Source organism: Neoarius graeffei, chromosome 19 (assembly GCF_027579695.1).
Source record: "Neoarius graeffei isolate fNeoGra1 chromosome 19, fNeoGra1.pri, whole genome shotgun sequence".
NCBI classification, from domain to species: domain Eukaryota; kingdom Metazoa; phylum Chordata; class Actinopteri; order Siluriformes; family Ariidae; genus Neoarius; species Neoarius graeffei.
In genome coordinates this window covers 5,715,256-5,738,026 of record NC_083587.1, presented here as the reverse complement: position 1 = coordinate 5,738,026, position 22,771 = coordinate 5,715,256, and the positions used below count along the sequence as shown (strand labels likewise).

At 41.3% G+C, this 22,771-nt stretch overlaps 1 pseudogene; it reads left to right on the top strand.

The window, feature by feature from the left end:
* Positions 1-22,771, top strand: part of LOC132867666 (zinc finger protein 585A-like) — a 418,000-nt pseudogene that overhangs the window by 99,433 nt on the left and 295,796 nt on the right.

Genomic DNA, 22,771 nt, shown 5'->3' with positions numbered 1-22,771 from the left:
ATGCCTATAGAGAGAACAAATTTTGGACCTTCTTAATATCCTTTAATGGCAACAACCATCAAAACTAACAAAAAATCTGTTCCTAGCCTGGTTTGTATTGCTTGAGATTGCATTTCTTTATATGACAGCTGAATCTGAAGGTGTTTCATTTTATAACATCTGAGTCACAGGGATTTGTATGGCAGACCCTCTGAGGAATTTGAGCACTTGGTTTATTATAGGATCATCTTCTTCTTCTGGCTGCTCCTGATTAGGGGTCGCCACAGCGGATCTTTTGTCTCCATTGCTCCCGGTCTTCTGCATCCTTCTCTACCACACCTGCCACTTTCATGTCCTCTCTCACCACATCCATGTATCTCCTTTTTGGCCTTCCTCATTTTCGTTTGCCTGGCAGCTCCATCCTCAACATTCTCCTTCCCACATGCTCTGCATCTCTTCTCAGGATGTGCCCATACCATCTCAGTCTCATCTCTCTTAGCTTAATTCCCAAGCTCTCCACATGTGCTGTCCCTCTGATGTACTCGTTCCTTATCCTGTCCAACCTTGTCACTCCCATTGCAAACCTTAACATCCTCAACTCCACCACCTCCAACTTTGCCTCCTGTCTCTTCATTAAGGGTACGGTCTCCAATCCATACATCACAGCTGGTCTCACTACTCTCTTATACATCTTACCTTTCACTTTTGCTGGGACTTTCCTATCACAAATGACTCCCGAAATCCTTCTCCAACTGCTCCATCCTGCCTGCACTCTCTTTCTCACCTCACTATCACAGCCCCCATTTTCCTTCACAGTTGACCCCAGGTACTTGAATTCACCAACTTTCTTTACATCTGCTCCTTGCATCTTCACTACACTCTCATCCCCATTCTCACTGATGCACATGTATTCTGTTTTGCTCCTGCTCACCTTCATTCTTCTTCGTTCCAATGCATACCTCCATCTCTCCAAACCCAACTCAACCTCCTTTCTACTTTCACCACATATCACAATATCATCCGCAAACATCATGTTCCATGGTGACTCTTGCCTCACTTCATCCGTCAAGCTATCCATCACTATGGCAAACAAAAAAGGACTCAAAGCAGATCCTTGATGGAGTCCCACCTTCACCTTGAACCATTCAGTCATTCCAACTCCAAACCTCACTGCTGTTTCAGTGTTCTCATATGTCTTGCACCACTCTAATATACTTCTCATTCACTCCACTCTATCATACAATACCATAACTCATCTCAGCACTCCTATCGTATGCCTTTTCCAGGTCTACAAACACACAATGTAGCTTTCTCTGGCCTTCTCCATTAACATTCTTAGAGCAAAAATTGCATCCGATGTGCTCTTCCTTGACATAAACCCGTACTGCTGTTCACAGATTGCTCTCTTCTCAATCTTGCCTCCAATACCCTTTCCCATAGCTTCATGGTGTGGCTCATCAATTTTATTCCTCTGTAATTACTGCAGCTCTGTACATCTCCCTTATTCTTGTATATTGAGACTAGCACACTCTTTCTCCATTCATTTGGCATGTCCTCATTCTCTAGGATCTTATTAAACAATCTCATTAGGAACTCCACAGCCATCTCACCCAAACATTTCCAAGCCTCAATCGGGATACCATCTGGTCCGACTGCTTTCCCAGTCTTCATTCTTTTCATGGCTGCCCTCACCTCGTCCTTACTAACCAACTCTGCTTCCTGATTTGCTGTCTCCACTGAATCTGACCTTTTCTCTCTTGGATTCTCCTCATTTAATAAATCCTCAAAGTACTCTTTCCACCTTCTTAATACACTCTCTTTGTTTGTCAGCACATTTCCATTTACATAGGCTCTAGGAGGCCCGTATGGGTGCCTGTTTTCCAGTCTTTTGGCATAGTCTGTGTTTGACTCACCAGGTTTTCTGTCCTTAACCACTGACATTAACATTTGATATTGCTGCGTATTTAGCATGGAGTCTGATAACCATTGAAGGCCAGAGGCCTCTCCTTCATCTCCTGTGTCATCGGTTATATCTTGCCTTCACAAGTCTGCTTTCTTTTTCCTTTAATTTCCTCAGAGCCTGTTTAGGTTGGGATGAGGCAGGCCTGGAAGGGCCTGAATTTGCTTCTGAGGAGTATTGTTCTTCATCCTCTCTTTCGGGCCTCCCTTGGGATCTAATAGTGGTAGATGTTCCTTGGGGCCTCTTAAGGAGAACCCGGTAATTAACAATTGATTTGTTATTTCTCATATGATTGTTTGTCAGGTTGCTTACGGACCTCCAGTTGACCATATGATCATGATGGTGAGACTGGACAGGGGAAGCTTTCCCTTGAGATGGACACTCTTCAAACGCAGAGTCATGCCATGTACTGGGTTTGAGCTCATGGAAATATGTTTTTTATGGAAACAAAGTCAGAGAGTGATGACAGTGCATTATGGGTGGAGATGTACAAGTTCACCCTTCAGCCATGTCAGAGAAAGGACTTTAAAGCCATGCGTGATGTGAGTACCATCAGAACTCCATCAGCTCCATCTTTTATGAAAGTCTATCTGCTCCCTCCTGCTACTAAACAGAAGAATTGCTCTAATGGACTGCAAACCCAGGTGTCAGTGCTGTGGGGTTTTCTGCAATCCTCAGACTTTACCTTGCCAAAGGTATGTGTGAAACTGTGATTTATACTTTGATCATTTTTATTTATAGTTCATTATTTCCTGTATCAGTGAAATGAAATTTGCTGCTGTTTGTTTTTCTCTGTGTTGCTTTAAGGTGGCAGAGTAAAACGTCTTCTCTTCTCCATTGGACTGATGACTCTGAGCTCCTCCATGTTCTACCTGCAGCATGCTGCATCTCTGGCCAAGGCAAGTCTGACATGAGAAAGCCTTCAGGACCAAGAACTTTAGATGTTTTTGGTCTCTTGGTAAAATAAAAAAAAGAGGTGAGTGAGGGAATGTGTGTTCATATCTGCTTTGTAATGTGAATAATAACAGGAACTTGCTTGTTTCATGATGTCCCAGAACATTAAATGTAGCTATAAATGGATAAAACTTGAGACATTTTGATTTTTAATAAATATAGCTTTTTAAAATCTTTACTCAATTACATTTTTTAAGGTTGCCAAGACAAAACAACAACCATATCCCATTAGGGGGAAAGTGTTTTCATCTAGCAACATTAAGGGTTCTTTAGTTTGTTTCTTTAAGGGGATCCCTAAAGCAGAGATTTTTAGATGAGCTTTTGTTAAAAATAAATAAATAAATCTTGAGCCACATTTAGAAAGCAAGAAATTCAAATCATTCAGAGAACCTTGTTGAAGGATTGTTTGAATTTGATCTCTGTTGTTAAATGCTTAATGATTTTAATAGGCCAAAGACCAGATCTCCATTCAGTTCAAGCAGTTCCTGAACATAAAAAACAACAGCAACAACCATGACAACAAGCAGCAGACAGCAGTACAATATGTCAGAAACAACAGGTTCTGGGTTCACAGACTCATGTGGAAGAGAAAATCACCTGGAAAGGAGGTGAGCACAGAGAACATGAAGTTCTGCAATGTTTCCATCAGAGTCTCAGCTTAACCCCCATCCTTCATTATTATTATTATTATTATTATGTAATTGTTCTGTATGCCAGGTTTGTATAATCTCTTTTCCTCTTTCTCTATCCAGAAATGAAGAGTCACAGGTCAAAGACAGGTGAAAGATTAAGAAAGGGAAAGTTCCTCTCCAGCTGAAAGAGACTTCACTCTGCTTAGCTCATTCCTATCAGTTTTATTCTGGTGTGTGGATCTGGAACAGTGCATATTTGATCTATGAATCAGTACAAAAGTTCTCTTCTAGTGTTTAAACACTACTGTTGTCTGTCTGTATTATGCCTCAGCATTAAATAATTGTGTGATGTAGCGAAGCAGTTTAAGGACAGTTCCCCCAGTTCCCCTTGATGAAGCCATCAATACAAAATGTTTCTTTCTGATGCTGAAAGAAATTGATTTGAATTAAAATGTCCAAAAGGGAATAAATCTTAATTAATAGTACAGATCTTTGGACCGAGAACATGTCTCATGAATTCAATTCCATTACAAGTGTTAACATTTTTGCTAAACCTTTGTGTGTGAAAATTGAATTTTGTTTACACCATGTTAATATTTATATGCATTTATTTATTTATTATGATGCATTGATCTTTGGTGTGTTAGTAACTCTGTCAAAGTAAAAAAATCAGACTCATTAAACATCTGTTTTAACAGTATTATATTTATGAAATATTATGAAAGTGTGAAAGGAACATCTCATCTCATTATCTGTAGCCGCTTTAGCCGCTTTATCCTGTTCTACAGGGTCGCAGGCAAGCTGGAGCCTATCCCAGCTGACTACAGGCGAAAGGCGGGGTACACCCTGGACAAGTCGCTAGGTCATCACAGGGCTGACACAGACCATTATTCACATCTACGGTCAATTTAGAGTCACCAGTTAACCTAACCTGCATGTCTTTGGACTGTGGGGGAAACCAGAGCACCCGGAGAGAACATGCAAACTCCACACAGAAAGGCCCTCGCCGGCCACAGGGCTCGAACCCAGACCTTCTTGCTGTGAGGCGACAGCACTAACCTCTACACCACCGTGCCGCCCGGGATTGGATCAAAAACAGTAAATGAATGATTACATCATGTTGCATTGTGCTATAACCCTGGGTTTTGTCCATGTATTTTATTTTACTCCTTAAAAAAAATAAAGTCCACCTTTCACGAAATCGCGGATAATAATCTATGGATCACAATAAAATGCATTTGAAACAGGCCCGTAGCCAGCATTGGGGGGGGAGGGGGAAATCTTTTTTCCCCAAAAGTGGACTTCATCTGGCCCCCTACTCCCGTACCCCCCAAATACACAAGCACACTTCAAATCTTCTAATTTAGACATTTTTTTATTCGTTATAAGTTCTCTGTTGTCTAACTTATTGTTATCTTCCTACAACTGTGCTGTGACTTCATTGTCTGTCTCTGTTGCTCACCTCAGTTGTCTGTTGTTGCTCTCCTTCATTGTCTGTCTGTTGTCTGTCTCTGTTGCTCACTTCAGTTGTTGTTTATGGCATCAGAACACTCCTGATCTGCCCATGCTTTAGCATAAAAAACAACAATAATTTCTAATTGAGAAATGTTTCAAGTAATCCTGAGATTGAAATAATATCGCACAGCCCTATAAGGACAATTGATTTAAAAATGCCCAAATGCAGCAACAGTGGGTGTTTTCACACACACTGGTCTGAACATTTTCATTTTTCAGCTAGTGCACACGTTTCTTTTCACTCTGATCCAAATGCCAAACCACTGACAGGGCGTCATGTTACCATGATGCCATGTTACCATGACGACTGAAAAACACATGCTCTTAAAGTCTCGCATTTTACTGTCTTCACACCACACCACAGCTCCGATTTCCCAAGCTGAAAAAAAAAAAAGCAGCCCCAGGTCCGACGCTACTAGTACCTAGCCATCGAGCCACCTAACTCATCTGTGTGCGCGCGTCACTGACACACACAGACTGACGGACGGGCTGACGCTACCCCCCCACCCCCACTGATCACTGTGACAGATTGATCTACCACTACTGTTGTAAACAAAAGAAAAACAAAGTCCTGCACTCAGCACCTTACCCATTTTGGCCCTTTTTTGGAACATGGCGCCAATATTTTGGGACAAAGTAGCAGCAGATTTCTTGCATTTTCTGTCTTTATCTTCTTTTATAGAGGGCTACTGCGTGACGTCACCGTACCGCGAGATTGTGCTAGGGCGCCATATTGGAAGACCAAGTACATGCATCCATACATACTCACAATATAAAGCAAAGTACGAGCGAGAGTAAAGTGACATGACGGATGATAATTTGGGTTATGTGAGTACATTACCAGCTGCAGAAAGAGCACGGTATGTGGAGAAACTGGCTGTGATTGATGGGTTTGACCCATATGATAAGACTCGGGGCAAGGGAGAGTGGATTTTTTTATTTCATAATTTATTTTTAATTTACTACTTATCTGTTTTTATTTATATATCGTTGAATTATTTGGACATGGGGAAAAACTATATTTAAAATCCAAAGAGGGATGGAGGGAGGAAAATTAAAACAAAAGAAAGAAATGAAATATAGAGTATATTTGATAAAATTAAGGATGTTTTTATTCAGTAAACATTAAAAAAAATGTTCTACAACACTCTAGCCTAGTGACTTACCAGTAACAAAATAGACTTGAAGTATTCAGATCCGCTCTGCATAAAGCAGCTAAATCCTCTCTCTGTCTCCTGGCAGAAAGCTCCTTGGTTTGCTTGTGTCTCAATCACAGCTGGTATTCTGTAGAAAGACTTCTTTTCACCTTTCCCATCAGCTTTGTTAGAACCCTAACACAGCACAAAAGTTTACCATTGTAGGTTTTTGATGAACCAAGTGCCTCGTGGGTTCACATACCGCGCGCTGCCGTTATTTCCCCCTGATCACGAGTTTGTTGGTCTTCCAATATGGCGCAGGGTTTGTTTACTTCCGGTTTCGGGTGACGTCAGTGAAAGGGGTCTAATGGGGGCATTACCGCCACCCACTGGATTGGGGTGTAAAGCAGTCTGAACAAAACGTGTAAACATGGGAGAAATGAACCCGTTTTTCTAACTCGTCCTCACTTAGTCTACTTTTCTTTTTTGATTAGTCTGGATTTGATATTGTACATTTAAATGTGAATCAACGTATATTCATCGGACATGAACAAATGAATAAATCTTGAGTAATCTTGAGGGGCGTGTGTGTCCGGGGGCCGGTGTCGCGGCGGGGGGATCGAACGAACCCTCCGATCCAGGGGGGATCGGAGGGTTCGTTCGATCCCCCCCCGCGACACACACGCCCCTCAAGATTACTCAAGATTTATTCATTTGTTCATGTCCGATGAATATACATTGATTCACATTTAAATTTACAATATCAAATCCAGACTAATCAAAAAAGAAAAGTAGACTAAGTGAGGACGAGTTAGAAAAACGGGTTCATTTCTCCTATGTTTATGTTTACACGTTTTGTTCAGACTGCTTTACACCCCAATCCAGTGGGTGGCGGTAATGCCCCCATTAGACCCCTTTCACTGACGTCACCCGAAACCGGAAGTAAACAAACCCTGCGCCATATTGGAAGACCAACAAACTCATGATCAGGGGGAAATAACGGCAGTGTGCGGTATGTGAACCCACGAGGCACTTGGTTCATCAAAAACCTACAATGGTAAACTTTTGTGCTGTGTTAGGGTTCTAACAAAGCTGATGGGAAAGGTGAAAAGAAGTCTTTCTACAGAATACCAGCTGTGATTGAGACACAAGCAAACCAAGGAGCTTTCTGCCAGGAGACAGAGAGAGGATTTAGCTGCTTTATGCAGAGCGGATCTGAATACTTCAAGTCTATTTTGTTACTGGTAAGTCACTAGGTTAGAGTGTTGTAGAACATTTTTTTTAATGTTTACTGAATAAAAACATCCTTAATTTTATCAAATATACTCTATTTCATTTCTTTCTTTTGTTTTAATTTTCCTCCCTCCATCCCTCTTTGGATTTTAAATATAGTTTTTCCCCCATGTCCAAATAATTCAACGATATATAAATAAAAACAGATAAGTAGTAAATTAAAAATAAATTATGAAATAAAAAAATCCACTCTCCCTTGCCCCGAGTCTTATCATATGGGTCAAACCCATCAATCACAGCCAGTTTCTCCACATACCGTGCTCTTTCTGCAGCTGGTAATGTACTCACATAACCAGAATTATCAGCCATCGTATCACTTTACTCTTGCTCGTACTTTGTTTTATATTGCGAGTATGTATGTATGCATGTACTTGGTCTTCCAATATGGCGCCCTAGCACAATCTCGCAGTATAGTGACATCACGCAGTAGCCCTCTATAAAAGAAGATAAAGACAGAAAACGCAAGAAATCTGCTGCTACTTTGTCCCAAAATATTGGCGCCATGTTCCAAAAAAGGGCCAAAATGGGTAAGGTGCTGAGTGCAGAACTTTGTTTTTCTTTTGTTTACAACAGTAGTGGTAGATCAATCTGTCAGAGTGATCAGTGGGGGTGGGGGGTAGCGTCAGCCCGTCCGTCAGTCTGTGTGTGTGTCAGTGACACACGCGCACACACAGAGATGAGTTAGGTGGCTCGATGGCTAGGTACTAGTAGCGTCAGACCTGGGGCTGCTTTTATTTTTTTTTCAGCTTGGGAAATCGGAGCTGTGGTGTGGTGTGAAGACAGTAAAATGCGAGACTTTAAGAGCACGCGTTTTTCAGTCGTCATGGTAACATGACGCCCTGTCATGGTAACATGACGCCCTGTCAGTGGTTTGGCATTTGGATCAGAGTGAAAAGAAATGTGTGCATTAGCTGAAAAATGAAAATGTTCAGACCAGTGTGTGTGAAAACACCCACTGTTGCTGCATTTGGGCATTTTTAAATCAATTGTCCTTATAGGGCTGTGCGATATTATTTCAATCTCAGGATTACTTGAAACATTTATCTCAATTAGAAATTGTTGTTTTTTTATGCTAAAGCATGGGCAGATCAGGAGTGTTCTGATGCCATAAACAACAACTGAAGTGAGCAACAGAGACAGACAACAACAGAGACAGACAATGAAGGAGAGCAACGACAGACAGACAGTGGAGGGTAGAGCAACGACAGACAGACAGTGGAGGGGAGAGCAATGACAGACAGACAGTGGAGGGGAGAGCAACGACAGACAGACAAAGAAAGAGAGCAACAACAGACAGACAAAGAAAGAGAGCAACAACAGACAATGAAAGAGAGCAACAACTGAGGTGAGCAACAGAGACAGACAGTGAAGTCACAGCACAGTTGTAGGAAGATAATAATAAGTTAGACAACAGAGAACTTATAACGAATAAAAAAAGTCTAAATTAGAAGATTTGAAGTGTGCTCGTGTATTTGGGGGGTACGGGAGTAGGGGGCCAGATGAAGTCCACTTTTGGGGAAAAAAGACCCCCCCCCCCCCACACACACACACACACAATGCTGGCTACGGGCCTGGATCCCCCCTGGCTACGGGCCAGCGAAACCAATCGCAGTAAATTCTGTGCTCCTTTTCCTGATCACTGGATAATTATAGAACTCGGACTGATGGAGTTGATGCCAAAAAAAGAAGAAAAAAAATCATTCTCTCTCGTGACGCAACGCGGTGAAACAAAGTGCCTTTACCAGCCAATCAGGTTCCACTTTCCTCTCATCCCTCATATAAATATTCATTATTTCCATGCCCACTCTCGCCAAAAAAGGAAAGACGCAGCCGCGCTTTGGGATGTTTGTGTTTAAATCTTTGGGATGTTTAATTGTAAAACCGCTCATTTGTGGAACTGACAAGTTCCGGATCACACGCCAAACTTTTACTCCGCTATTATTCCTGCAAAACCGCTGGATACACCTCTGGATTTATTCTCTCACATCCTCTGGGTTGATTCCTGCGTTTTAACGGTGAGGTTGAGGAGAGAAGACCTGCTGAAGATCCAGGAGGAAGAGCCTTAGACCGGATGGAGCGGACTGACCGAGCCCCAGGAAGGTGAGTTACTGAGTTTCCTCGTTTTAAACACCGCGTTATTGCAATAAACAAAAAGGTCCAAACAGGCGGAACCGCTGTGGGGAAAATAGTGAACAGCGTTCAGGGGGGTTTGGCCAAGGCGACCTGTTCCTTATTGTTTGGCGAATCGGTTTACAGCCACGATAATAATGAGCCTAAAGTTAGCGGCTAGTCAGAAAAGTTGGATAAGGTTACGAAGCTAACTAGCTGTTAGCACATTACTGTTTGAGTATTAAAGCTATAACGGACACAAACACTGCAGATAATGTTATGATTGTTAAAAACAGATAGACGCGCTGAAAAACGTCATTAAATGTGTTAAAGTACAAACAGGAAACAAACAGGAAAGAAAAACAGTTCATGTTTTCGGAAATGTTAATGTGGGCGGAAATGACCCATTCGGCTAAAGGTTTAAGATAATAATTTCTCTAGCCGAGTGTTAGTTTGTGTTCTCTAGTTTATTATAAAAGTGCGATAGTTTACTTAAAGTTTATTAAAAGTTGTTAGTTTTTTTCTTTTTTATCAGACATCTAATTTTTTAGGTTTGTTTACCTGACATGTTTCGATGTACGACTGTCGTCTTCCTCAGAGTGTCACCGGATGTTATTGGTGACGCATCTTTTATCAGCTGATGTTTCCGAAGGCGTGGCCTTCCTGTCTGGATTGACAGGTCGGTCACGCCTTCTACTGTCAGTTCGTCCCCTGCAAGATGGCACTCCAGGTATGGAAGAGCATGTATGCTCCCTCATCTCGGTTGATGGTCCTCAGACTTCGCTTACGGATCTCTATGGCGTCCCTGATCCAGCGCTGATGTTTATTATCTTCTGTCATGCTCTCCCATACCTGGAGTGCCATCTTGCAGGGGATGAACTGACAGTAGAAGGCGTGACCGACCTGTCAATCTAGACAGGAAGGCCACGCCTTCAGAAACATCAGCTGATAAAAGATGTGTCACCAATAACATCCGGTGACACTCTGAGGAAGACGACAGTCGTACATCGAAACATGTCAGGTAAACAAACCTAAAAAATTAGATGTCTGATAAAAAAGAAAAAACTAACAATATTCAATATAAGACATAATGAACGTAATTGAAAGTTTATTAAAAGTTAATGGTGACTCTAAGGAGGAATATTAGCGAAGCTAATGTTAGCTAGCCGGCTAGTTAGCAGAGTTGATGTCAGTAAATTATTGTTTTCAGGGTTTTATTTGTATTTTTATTGGGCTGCAAAACCGTGACTAGACTCTCCGGAAAATAATAACCGAGTTAATACATATAAAATGCTTTCAATAAGATGAAACGCGTCCGAGTTTATTATTGAGTTGTTGACTGGGTGCTTCAGCAAACTGCTGTAGAACTAATGGACCGGTTCACGGATTAGGGCTGGGTATCACCAGATACCTCACGATACGATACTATGGCGATATTTTGCCCACGATAACGATAATATCACGGTACAGCGATTCAGCGATGATCGATATATTGCAAGAAATTTCAACCACATCACAATATCTGTGTCACTGAAGAAAATCAGAATTTATTGACCACTGTAAAATCACATTTCACATACATAACTACACACTCTTGCCAGACATATATTTGTCTCTATTCCACTGCTGGCAAAACCAAGAGTTGCTTCACTACAACATACAGAAAATTCCCATTTCTGTGCTAGTATTCTCAACTTTTCTGTAAGCATGGACACATCAGTGCTGCTTAACAAGCAGAATCAAATAGTTTTATGAAAACTTAAAACTTGCACTGCAGACTGCACATACATTTCAGTGCTAACACTAATATCAATTTGTTCTTTGTAAACTTGAGAACATATACCTGAGAACATTTAACTTGTGCTTAGTACTTGTGTAAAGTTTAATCCAAACCTGTACCGTGAGCACACATTTCAAAACTGCATGTTCTTCTTCAGGAAGAGCAACTGGTCAGCATGCTCAGAGGTGAGACAGCTCCTCTGAGAGCTGATTATGTCACCTGCAGTAGAAATTGAATATCTAATTGGAGCGAAACAGGTTTTGCAAAGTGCGTACTCTTTGTCCAGCTCACTTTTTTTTTTTTCTCCTTTCCTTTGGAATCCAAAGTGCCTCCAAACATCTGCCTTAAAGTTCGGCAGCATCTCTAGGTTTACATTAACAGCCATGCTTGCTTGTTTTTTTTCCTCACTGCAACCGCCGGGAAAAAAAAGAGAAGACGAAGTGTGCCTTGCAGTGAGGTAGCGGCACAGCGACACCTTGCGGAGCGGAGGTGCGGAAGTCGTACTGGATTTACAAACCCATCTGAAACATGATTTATTATTTGAAAAAAATATCGATATTCATATTTTGAGTATCGATATTGAATCGGAAGACAAAGTATCGCGATATATCGCCGTATCGATATTTTTGCCCACCCCATCACGGATACCGCCATTTTGGATTTGGCGCGGTGCACTCTGGGACCGTTTGGGGACAAACAAACGCCTGAAGCAGGCAGCATGGCAAACTCTTGTGTGGTCTGAGAGCATCTTTAGGTCACTCCGGTTGATCAACCGCAGCCACAAAGGACGCCACTTGACAGGACACGAATGCCACTTCAGTTCTTTTACATGATCTTTGATAACTAATCTGAAAAGAAATAAAAACATAAATTTCAATATCTTGGCTCAGATCAACATAACTCAGACATGTGCCACATGTGAAAAAAAGATAGGATTATGGGCACACCTGTGTTTACCTGTACTTCCAGGTAAGTGTGTTATCTATGTCTTGATTTAGATCAGATATATAGGTCTACAGTCTAATAGGATTAATAAATTTAAGATTGATAACTTATACATTCACTTATTGTTAACCTATTTTTCAACAAATGAAACAAGCCTAGGTCCACATATTTAAATCACCATTTTGAACCGAACTCCTGAGGCCTGATGTAGATTCTAAACTAAGCAACCTTTATCCGAAAATTTCAACTAAAGGGTAAACCATGGTAATGTCATGTTTATAAAGTCCCCTCTGACCGATGATACAAAAACATTAATAATAATACCATTATAATACCATTATGACTATAGTCTACACGTAGCATAGTACTATTCTATTCATAATATCGCTCACCTGTCCTTATACCGTCGATCATTGTTGCATTTATAAACTGTACATCGATCAGCACCACCCATTTCACTCTAGGAGTAAAACACACTGGCAGGACAAATGAGTATGAGGCTTTTATGACTTAATTACTAACACAGCGTCTACAACAAGTTCGCGTAGGCTGACATCTCGCATAGGATGCTTTGTTCCCAAACGGTCCCAGAGTGCACCGTGCCAAATCCAAAATGGCGGTATCCGTGAAACGGCTGATAGGAAAGAAAGCTGTGTGTCAGTGAGCAGAAATGAGATGATAAACAGTGTTACAGCAGGTGAAGAAGTTAAAACATTTAGTAATGGCTCAATGCACACTAACTATCCCAGTGTTGTCTCAGTCTGGCAAAAAAATGAAGACCATTTTGCCTTAAGAGTTCCTTTTGTATTTTGTAGCATTAAAGGTTCTGGAGCGCATAGGCAAGGCAAGTTTATTTATATAGCACATTTCATACACAGTGGCAGTTCAATGTGCTTTACAGAAGTAAAAGCAAAACAGTAAACAATAGAAAATAAAATAAATGGGGAAGAAAAATAATAAGAATTAAACAATAGTAGAAATGAAATAATAAAATGAAGTAAAAGTTCAGTAAAAAAACCCAGCAGAATAAAATAGAATAAAAGTTAAGTAAAGTTTAAAACATGCAGAGACTGTAAAAGTTAAGAAAGTTTAAAACATGTAAAGATGACAATATTAATCAGTTAGCAGAAAGCATCTGAAAACAGCTTGGTCTTTCGTCTAGATTTGAAGCTGCCAACAGCAGGAGCATTTTTAATGTCCTCTGGGAGTTGGTTCCATAGCTGTACTGCATAGTAGCTAAAAGCTGCTTCACCACACTTTGTTTTAACAACAGGTTTTACCAGTAAATTTTGCTGCTGCGATCTGGTAGATCTGATTGGGTTAGGCCGCTGCAACATATCAGAGAGCTAATTGGGCCCTGTACCATTTAGAGATTTGTACACCAGCAGCAATACTTTAAATTCAATTCTATAGCTTACTGGAAGCCAGTGAAGGGACCTTAGAATTGGAGTAATGTGCTCTGTTCTTTTTGTTCGTGTGAGAACCCTTGCCGCTGCATTTTGAACCAGCTGAAGTCGTTTGATGGTCTTTTTTGGCAGGCCTGTGAAAAGGCCATTGCAGTAATCAACCCTACTAGAGATGAAGGCATGTATAAGTTTTTCCAGATCATTTTTTGACATAAGTCCTCTTAGTTTGGAAATGTTTTTTAGGTGATAAAATGCCGTTTTAGTGATTGCTTTCATGTAACTGTCAAAATTTAGCTCGCTGTCAATGAAAGCACCAAGATTTTTAACCATGTCTTTTGTTTTAATCCCCTTTGTGTCAAGAATAGTGGTAATCATGAGTCTTTCATCTTTTTTCCCAAATAGAATTACTTCTGTTTTATCTGTGTTCAGCTGAAGAAAATTTTGTGACATCCAGTTGTTGATTTGGTCGATACACTGGTAGAGACATTTAAGGGGGGCATAATCATTAGGTGATAGAGCAAAATAAATTTGGGTGTCATCTGCATAGCAGTGATACAAAATTGAGTTGTTCTTGATAATTTGTCCAAGTGGGAGCATATAAAGGTTGAAAAGTAATGGTCCAAGAATCGACCCCTGGGGGACACCACAGGTCAAGGACATTGATGTTGAGGTACAATTTCCCATGGTAACAAAGAAGCTTCTAAGTATGATTTTAACCAGTCGATAACTTTACCAGTCAACCCAACCCAATGTTCAAGTCGATATAGCAGTATGTTGTGATCAACAGTATCAAAAGCTGCACTGAGGTCCAGTAACACCAGGACCGATGTTTTGCCTGCATCAGTATTAAGATGTATGTCATAACTTTAATCAGCGCTGTTTCAGTGCTATGATTGGCATGAAATCCTGACTGAAAGTTATCAAAACAGCTGTTTGATATCAAGAAGGCAGTTAATTGATTGAAGACAATTTTTTCAAGGATTTTCCAGATGAATAGTAGATTTGATATTGGCCTGTAGTTGTTTAATACTGAAGCATCCAGATTATTCTTTTTAAGTAGGGGCCAGGGATGTGATTTTTCCGCGAATTCGCGGAATTCCGCTTTTTTCACCTCAAAACTTGAAAAAAATAAAGCTTCCGATTTTTCCCTCAAATCCACATTCGTATCCTATTCGTTCCGACTTTGTTTGAAAGATGGCAGCCTCGGATTTGCATCTTTACGCCTCGATCACGGAGGCTGCCATCTTTCAACTCTTTGTTTGAAGCAAGCGCATTCATTGGTTGTTACAGAGCGATGGGCCAATCATGTACCTCGTTTCATCTCATTGACGTAATTACGTCATTTACGCAATTCCGTCATTGAGATGAAACGAGGTACGTGATTGGCCCATCGCTCTGTAACAACCAATGAACGCGCTTGTTAGATAGCTGTACGTAAGCTCGCTTCAAACAGAGTTGAAAGATGGCAGCCTCCGTGATTGAGGCGTAAAGATGCAAAGCGAGTGAGAGAGCGTGCGAGTGAGAGAGCGCGAGAGAGAGAGTGCGAGCGTGCGTGCGAGAGTGAGAGAGAGCGAGCGCGCGTGAGAGAGAGCGAGCGAGTGAGAGAGAGAGCGCGCGAGAGAGCGAGCGAGTGATAGATAGAGAGAGAGAGCGAGAGAGAGAGAGAGAGCGCGAGCGAGCGAGAGAGCGCGCGCGCGAGCGAGAGTGAGCGAGAGTGTGTGTGTGTGTCAGAGTTGCATGTTGACCATTAAATTGGCTTGAATTTGGTAATCATGACAAGTTTTTTCTTGTGTGTTTGCTTGCCATTTTAGTACAATTTTTAAGTCAGAAAACCCCAAAACCCAGGAGCTTCGGGGGGCTTCCCCCCCTTGTCCCCTCACCAGGGTGCTGCCCTGGACCAGCTGGGGGCCTGTGGCCCCCAGCCCCCCCCCCCCCCCCCCCCCCTAAAATTTTCAGATAATTTCACCAGCCCCAAATCACATCCCTGAGGGGCTTTACAACGGCTTTTTTCAGGGACACAGGAACAATGCCAGTCTCTAGGGATGTATTTATGATCTGAAGCACATCTGTAATTATAAGGTGAAGAACAGACTTAAAAAAGTTGGTGGGCAGAATGTCCAATTCAGATGTAGACCTCTGACCAATGATACTTTCAGAGCTGAGGACAGCCTGCGTGTTTGGTGGCATCCATATCCTTTTAGTCAGGCCCTGCCATGCTTAAAAAGCCAAAAATTCAATTTCTGCTGCCCTCAGGCCAATAAAACGAACCATAATCTGCTCAAATAAATCAATCAGAGACATGTGAATTTGTCATCAGAGATTGGCAAAGAAGTGATTGATTTTCAAATTGCAAGATTAATAGTTGAGGAAATGTCGAAAGACGAAGGAAATCATCATATTTCTGGTATTTTTGAGTTTTTAGATCAGAAACATTGACAGTTCTGTATTGTTTGTATTAATTGAAGTACATTTAACACTTTTTGAGCCTGCAGAACTTAAGAATACACAAACTTCATTTACAGCTGTAGTAAAGTGATACCCTGCCTGCAGAGGTGGAAAAACTGGATTGACAAAGTAAAAGTCCTGCTTAGGTTTTCCTTCTGCCTGTGCTCTCAACACAGATGATTTCACCAATTAGCTCATCAACCTGGCTTAGGGGATGTGGTAATTAGGATCAGCTGGTTCACTGAATTGGCTGGAGCAAAAATGTGGCAGGGTTTTTACTTTCTGCACCCGGGTTTTTCCACCTCTGCCTGCCTGTACGTAACGTTTCTTGAAACGAATTGAAATCAGGTTTCCTCTTCATATAAAACCCGAACATGTACCAAGTCAGTCACACTGTATATATTAATAAGTGGTGGGTCACAATGGATGCTTAGCTGGGGCTGAGAGCAGAGCAGTCCATTATTTGTAAAGCCCCATCAGCCATTGGGCTCAAACCCAGAACCTTCTTGCTGTGAGGTGACCATGCTAACCATTACACCACCATGCCACCCATACCCCTTTTCCACCAAATCAGTTCCAGGGCTGGTTCGGAGCCAGTGCTGGTTCACAACTCATTCAACTTGCGAGCCAGCTGAGAACCAGTTTGCTTTTCCATCGCTCGCGGTGCCACGTCATTACGTCACTGTATACGTCATTACGTCGCTGTATACGTCAGTTACGTCACTACGTTTGCTTAAACGTTGGCGCGAATATCGAAGCAAAAACAACATGGAAGAAGCAGCAGCAACAACAACAATAATAATAATGGATGACTTCGCGTTTGTACAGCTGTGGCTTCTCACCGCTTAAAAATGGCTATCTTTCGTGGTCTTATTGTTGTTGGTCTTAACAACTCCGCCCCCCCCCCCGCCCCCCTGCTGACATAAGCGGTTCTTTCCTCTGGCCCAGCAAAGAGTTGGTGCTAGCCTGGAACCGGTTTTTCTGGCCCCAGAGCCAGTTCTTTGTCAGTGGAAACAGAAAACCCAGTTCCAAACTAAGCACTGGCCCCGAACCAGCCCTGGAACTGCTTTGGTGGAAAAGGGGCACCATTGAGCATTGAGATTCAATACAGCAGTCCTTAAAATGAGGAAATTCCCCAAAGATATGTCCATACAGTGTGGGAAATAAGGAATTTTACGCAGACTGTCACCAGACAGACAAATCTGAAATGTTGTCGGTCTGTTCAAATTTCAGCCTGTCCAAGTGATGGGCCAAAGGCCTGGAACAATGCGGTCCCTAAGGTAGGCCCCAGAAGCTGAAGGGCTTTAGATGCCTGGAGATGGCTTCTCAGCTATTTCCAGGCACATTTTTGTGATCTGCAAAGGCCAAATTACACTGGGCATTAGTTGCTAATTACACTACAAATTGAATATAGTTTACAAGAAAATGTCAGAAGATTAAAAAAAAAAAACTGCTTAAAGTTCGACCCAAGAAAACAGTAGCACACGCCAGTCAGTTCCATGTCTAGAAAAAAGTACGGGGGGCATGGATGTTCCAGTTGGTTACAACTAGGGCTGTGCGATATGGGAAAAAAAATGAATATCCCGATACATTTTCTCCATTTCACGATACAGTGAACCCTCGTTTATCGCGGGGGTTACGTTCCAAAAAGGACCCGCGATAGGCGAAATCCGTGAAATAGTCAACTTAATTTTTTTACAACTATTATACAATACAAATGTAAAGCATTTGTTTAAGAAATAAAAAAAACATTCTTGCAAATAGCTATGACAGTTTTTAATACTTTTAAAATAATAATACTGTAATAATACTGTAAAATAATATTTTTAATAATGAATACGAGGTTAGACACATTGCGACTCACGCGTATTTCACAGTCCCTCTGACTGTGCCTCTTTGTCCTGACTCCGCTCCGCTGTAGCGTCATTTTCTGCTGAAGGCTGTGGTGCAGGTGTCTTTTTCCGAGAGAAGAACATAGTTATGGGTAGTTGTTGGCACTCTTTTTTCTTCTGGGCAAGAAGATTCTTGTAAACAGACATGCCACCTTCGATTATATTTGAAAACTGTAACGAGCAACACATCAACGGGTCCCATTCTTGTGCCACTCGCTGAAGTTCAGTGTTCTGAACACAATGCACTGTAAAAAAAAAAAAATCCGCGAAACAGCGAAGCCGCGAAAGATGAACCGCGTTATAGCGAGGGTTCACTGTATACGATATATATCTCGATATATTTAAATCTCCTCTAAAGGCCCTCATGAAATCTAACTTGTACTCTTTACTGTTTTCACTACAATCCCTGCAGATTAAATAACATTCTTGGTTAACTATACAGGTGGTTTTCAACAACACATTTTAAATTTTCATGTTAGTGATTAATCACAATTGAATTGAAATAAGAATATTTTTATTCAACAAAGATGTGGCACAAACTGCAAAAGCAATCTTGAAAATTGCAACAAAGGGGCAATACAATACAGCTGCTCAGAGCTCAAATCAATAAAGTGCAAGCTCAACACTGAGAAAGACATTTAGCCTAAATAAGAAAAGTGCTCATTCATTAAATTATTTTAAAAAATAGATCTCCAAGCTATTAACCTGACTACTGAGAACCACTGGAACATTCACAATAGAGAGAGAGATTGAGGGAGAGAAGAGAGCGATCTGCAAAACATAAATTTTCTCTTTAAACACTTTTGAACTGAATGTTTTCTGGCTCTGCCTCTCAGATGTGTATAATTCCGGTATTGCCTTCTCTGTAAAATGTCTGCGACCAGGCAACTCATCTTTGAGATCGAGTGTGTTTGGTAATTTTTGGAAGCCTGGTTTTTCCACTATACTAACTGGGATCATGTCTTCGGCAATGACGTTCGTGATTGCATTGTAGGTGTATTATGTTTGTGTGTATGTAGATTGGTGTTAAGTGATCAATCTTTAGTAATTAAATTGAATCAATCCCATTGAATCATTTAATTTGAATCATTTGAATTGAATCATACCATTGAATCAGTCTCATTGAATCATTTAAAGTGAATCATTTCAAGTGAATCATCTAAAGTGAATCATACCATTATCTGGTATATTCAGAAATATTATGGTCACTTACCAAGCTGCAGCTAATAATATTCATATACACCTTAAGAGTTTTTTTGAGATCTGGGCGACTTCAAGAAATATCGGAACAGCAGACAAACACACACAGTTTCAATGATAATGCAATTTATTATAACAAAGATAAAAATTGAATAGCAGCAGGTGAAATCTTCTGTAAACAGTGTGTGTGCGTGTGTGTTCAAAAGGTTAGCTTTGTAGGCTAATTAGACAGAGGAAGGCTAGCTAGCATGTGTTTGTGTGTGTAAGCAAATGATTAGCTTTGTGTGCTAACTAGACAAAGGAAGGCTAGCTAACATGTGCTTTTGAGGCCTAGTGTGGGCCACGTGGTTGTGTGTGAGGCTTAGTGTATGTGTGATAACAAAAATTAAAGGTTAACAATTAAAATACATTCAAATGGTCATCCGTGATATATGTGGATTTGAATGTGGGCACAGGAGAGTGCGGTATAAAGGTTGAATTGAATCAAAACTTAAAAATATTATCTAAAGTTGAGACAAAAGACCTCGTGATGAAGAACAAAGGGGGGGGGGGTTACCACGTGTCTCCTTACAGAACAAAGAGAGTTAGCTCTGGTTTGCTAGCTAAAGTATGGGTGAGGCCTATGACCACGTGTTGAAGCCTGGTCCCTGGAGACAAAGGCTTCCCTAGACAGCTAACCCACTAGCTTTATAGTATTATTAAATTCACTAAAATCTTAATGAGGTCAAAATATGGGTAAATAATGAAATTAAAGTGTTAGAGAGAGAGAGAATGCAACCTATCTGTTAAACGATTGAGACCAACAATAAAAAACAAATGATAGAAACCCAAAATCAGTGTGCACACTTAAACAATCCCTGAGTGTAAATTCACACTATTGCTATGTTCACACTGCAAGGCTTAATGCTCAATTCCGATTTTTTTTGTGAAATCCGATTTTTTTGTGAGGTCGTTCACATTAACAAATATATGCGACTTGTATGTGATCCTCAGTATGAACGAAAAGCGACCTAAAAGTGTTCCGCATGCGCACTGCAGGATACGACGACGTCACACGCAGTGAGCATGGCCAGTGTTTACGGAAGTAAAACCGCCCGGTTGCGGTATGACTCATCCAATCTAGCTTGAATAACTGCATCCCCCCAAATGGAAATCAGCTCCCTAACCTCTGCGTCCTTCCATCGAGAAGATTCAGAACCTTCACAGCCCGAAGCGTCCCTCGCATTGATGTCATGCGCAGGGGCGCAGATACGTTTTTTGAACTGGGGGGGACAAAGCTGCCAGCAAACCAACCCCAACCCCGATATGCCTGTCAAACTTGTTGTTAGTAACCATAGCAACCAAGCTCGAGCTCGCAACCTGTGCAGTCTGCGCAGCTCAACCAACCGAATATCAGTCTTTGTTTTGTTTTATGTGAGTTGTTGCAACTATATGTATACACTGCTGTGCACCTCAATAAACCGAATGGTAATTAGTCTTTTGATTTTTCCGTGAGGTTTGCCTTATGCAAAGAAAGACAGCATAGACGTTTTTTCCTCCCTATAAGTGGGGGGGACCGAACGAGGTGAATTTAAATATGACCCGTCCCACCCTCTATCTGCGCCCGTGATTATGCGCCATGTTGTTGTAACTTTTTTGAGAGACCCGCCACCTACTTCAGCGCAGAATAGTGACGTTCGTGGCTTGTTGATGACGTGAAAGTCGGATGAATGCGACCTGGCGGTTCAGACTGAAGTCGCATATGAAAAGAGCGGATAGGAATCGGAATTAGCACCACATATCCAAACGGCCTGGGTCGGATTTGAAAAAATCGGATCTGTGTCGTTCATATTGTCAATAAAAGATCGGATACAGGTCACATATGGGCGAAAAGATCGGATTTGAGTCACTTCAGCCTGCAGTGTGAACGTAGCCTAAGTAAATAAACTAATTCCTAAGACTAGTCTTCTTGCCCAAATGCCAGTGTTGCTTCAAAATCTCGCCTTTTTTTGTAGAAAGTAGAGAGTCCTCAGAGAGGTAGAGTTCACAGGAGCTTGGAAAAACTTCTGTGGGAGACAGAGGATCCTCGGAGCGGCTTCGTAGCTCGTGGGAAGGAAAACTCTGATCAAACAACGTGCACTAGTTAGAAGGGTCCAGCCGCTTCTTAGTTACAAATTAAACTGCCTTTGTGGGCTGCAGTTTCGTACGTACTCATAAGGAATAACTGAAAACCGGTTATAACTCGCTTGAGTTAAAGATCGCGTGTTTCCGGAGTCTACCGTGATCAAGGGTAAACAAAAAGGAAAACACACTAAAATGTGGATCTTGCAAGAAAGAAGTCGTGGTTTCGGACGGTCCGATAGCGAGTGCCTCCTTTTAGGTCTGTTCTGTGTGGTTTCAGACGCCAAAGAGAAAGATATGGCGGATTTCCAGGTCTCTTTATGGAATCATGGAGGATGTGATGCAAGTGATCCAGCCCAGGCGTGACGTAGGTCAACGCGGAAGTTGGCTGGGAGTTGTAGTTCTTAGGCAGTAGGTGGCGAACTGTACCTACAGCATCCATTATAGCTCTCCATCTCTGACTCGTTTTCTCATATGGGGCGGCTTTGGAGAACGAGGCCGCTATGGTCATTTGTTTAGCTCGTGGGGAAGTAGTTCGGAGTTTAAGAGACTCTTCATACTGTACCGGGTGAGTTTTCAGGTGATGGAACTAGGGCTGCACAATATATCGAAAAAAGTATCGATATCGCGATATCATAGTTTGCGATACACATATCGCAAAAATTACTTAAATTTCGATAAAAGGCACATTTTTCTGTGCCGTCCAATCACATTTGAATGTCAACAAGCGCCGCGGGATAACTCCGCCCCCTATTGCAAAACAAGTAAAAGCCTCGTGGTGATGGCGGAAGGTGGGAGCGGTGGCAAGTGTGGTGAGACAAACTTATGTGAGGAGGAACTGGTTTGGGCAATTCCATGTAAATGTCAACCTCCCCATGCAAAAATAAAGCAATATGTAATACATCAAAACCACTCCCAGAGATATCACCTAGGCCTGTATTTTACAGATGTGAATAAGTTGAACCAATTTGTCACAAGAATTGTTCCCTTCGCCTTATTATGTCAGTCTTTCTTATAATGTAAAACCCAAGCTAAAATCAACTTTGATCATGTACAATTCTATATTATTGCCACAAGCCACAGAAATGTATGCTAAAATCCACAAGACAGCAAAACAATAGCCATCCTAAATATTATTTAAGAACTTTGATAGTTTTAGCTGATATTTAGAGAGTTTTTCAAAGGGTTATGGTGGTTAAATTGCTGATTTTCTAAACATATGCCATGTCTATTTCAGACGCGTCACATCCATAACGGAATTTCGTCACATCCATAACGCTGACTTTTCCTTCCGAAACTCTGCATGAAATACAAAATATTTTAAACGAAGATTTTTTAATATTCACCTTGGACCCCTCTATCAAATGGATATCTCCATTTCGACATTAGGTTTACAATTTCACAGAGTTTGATAAAAATGTACAG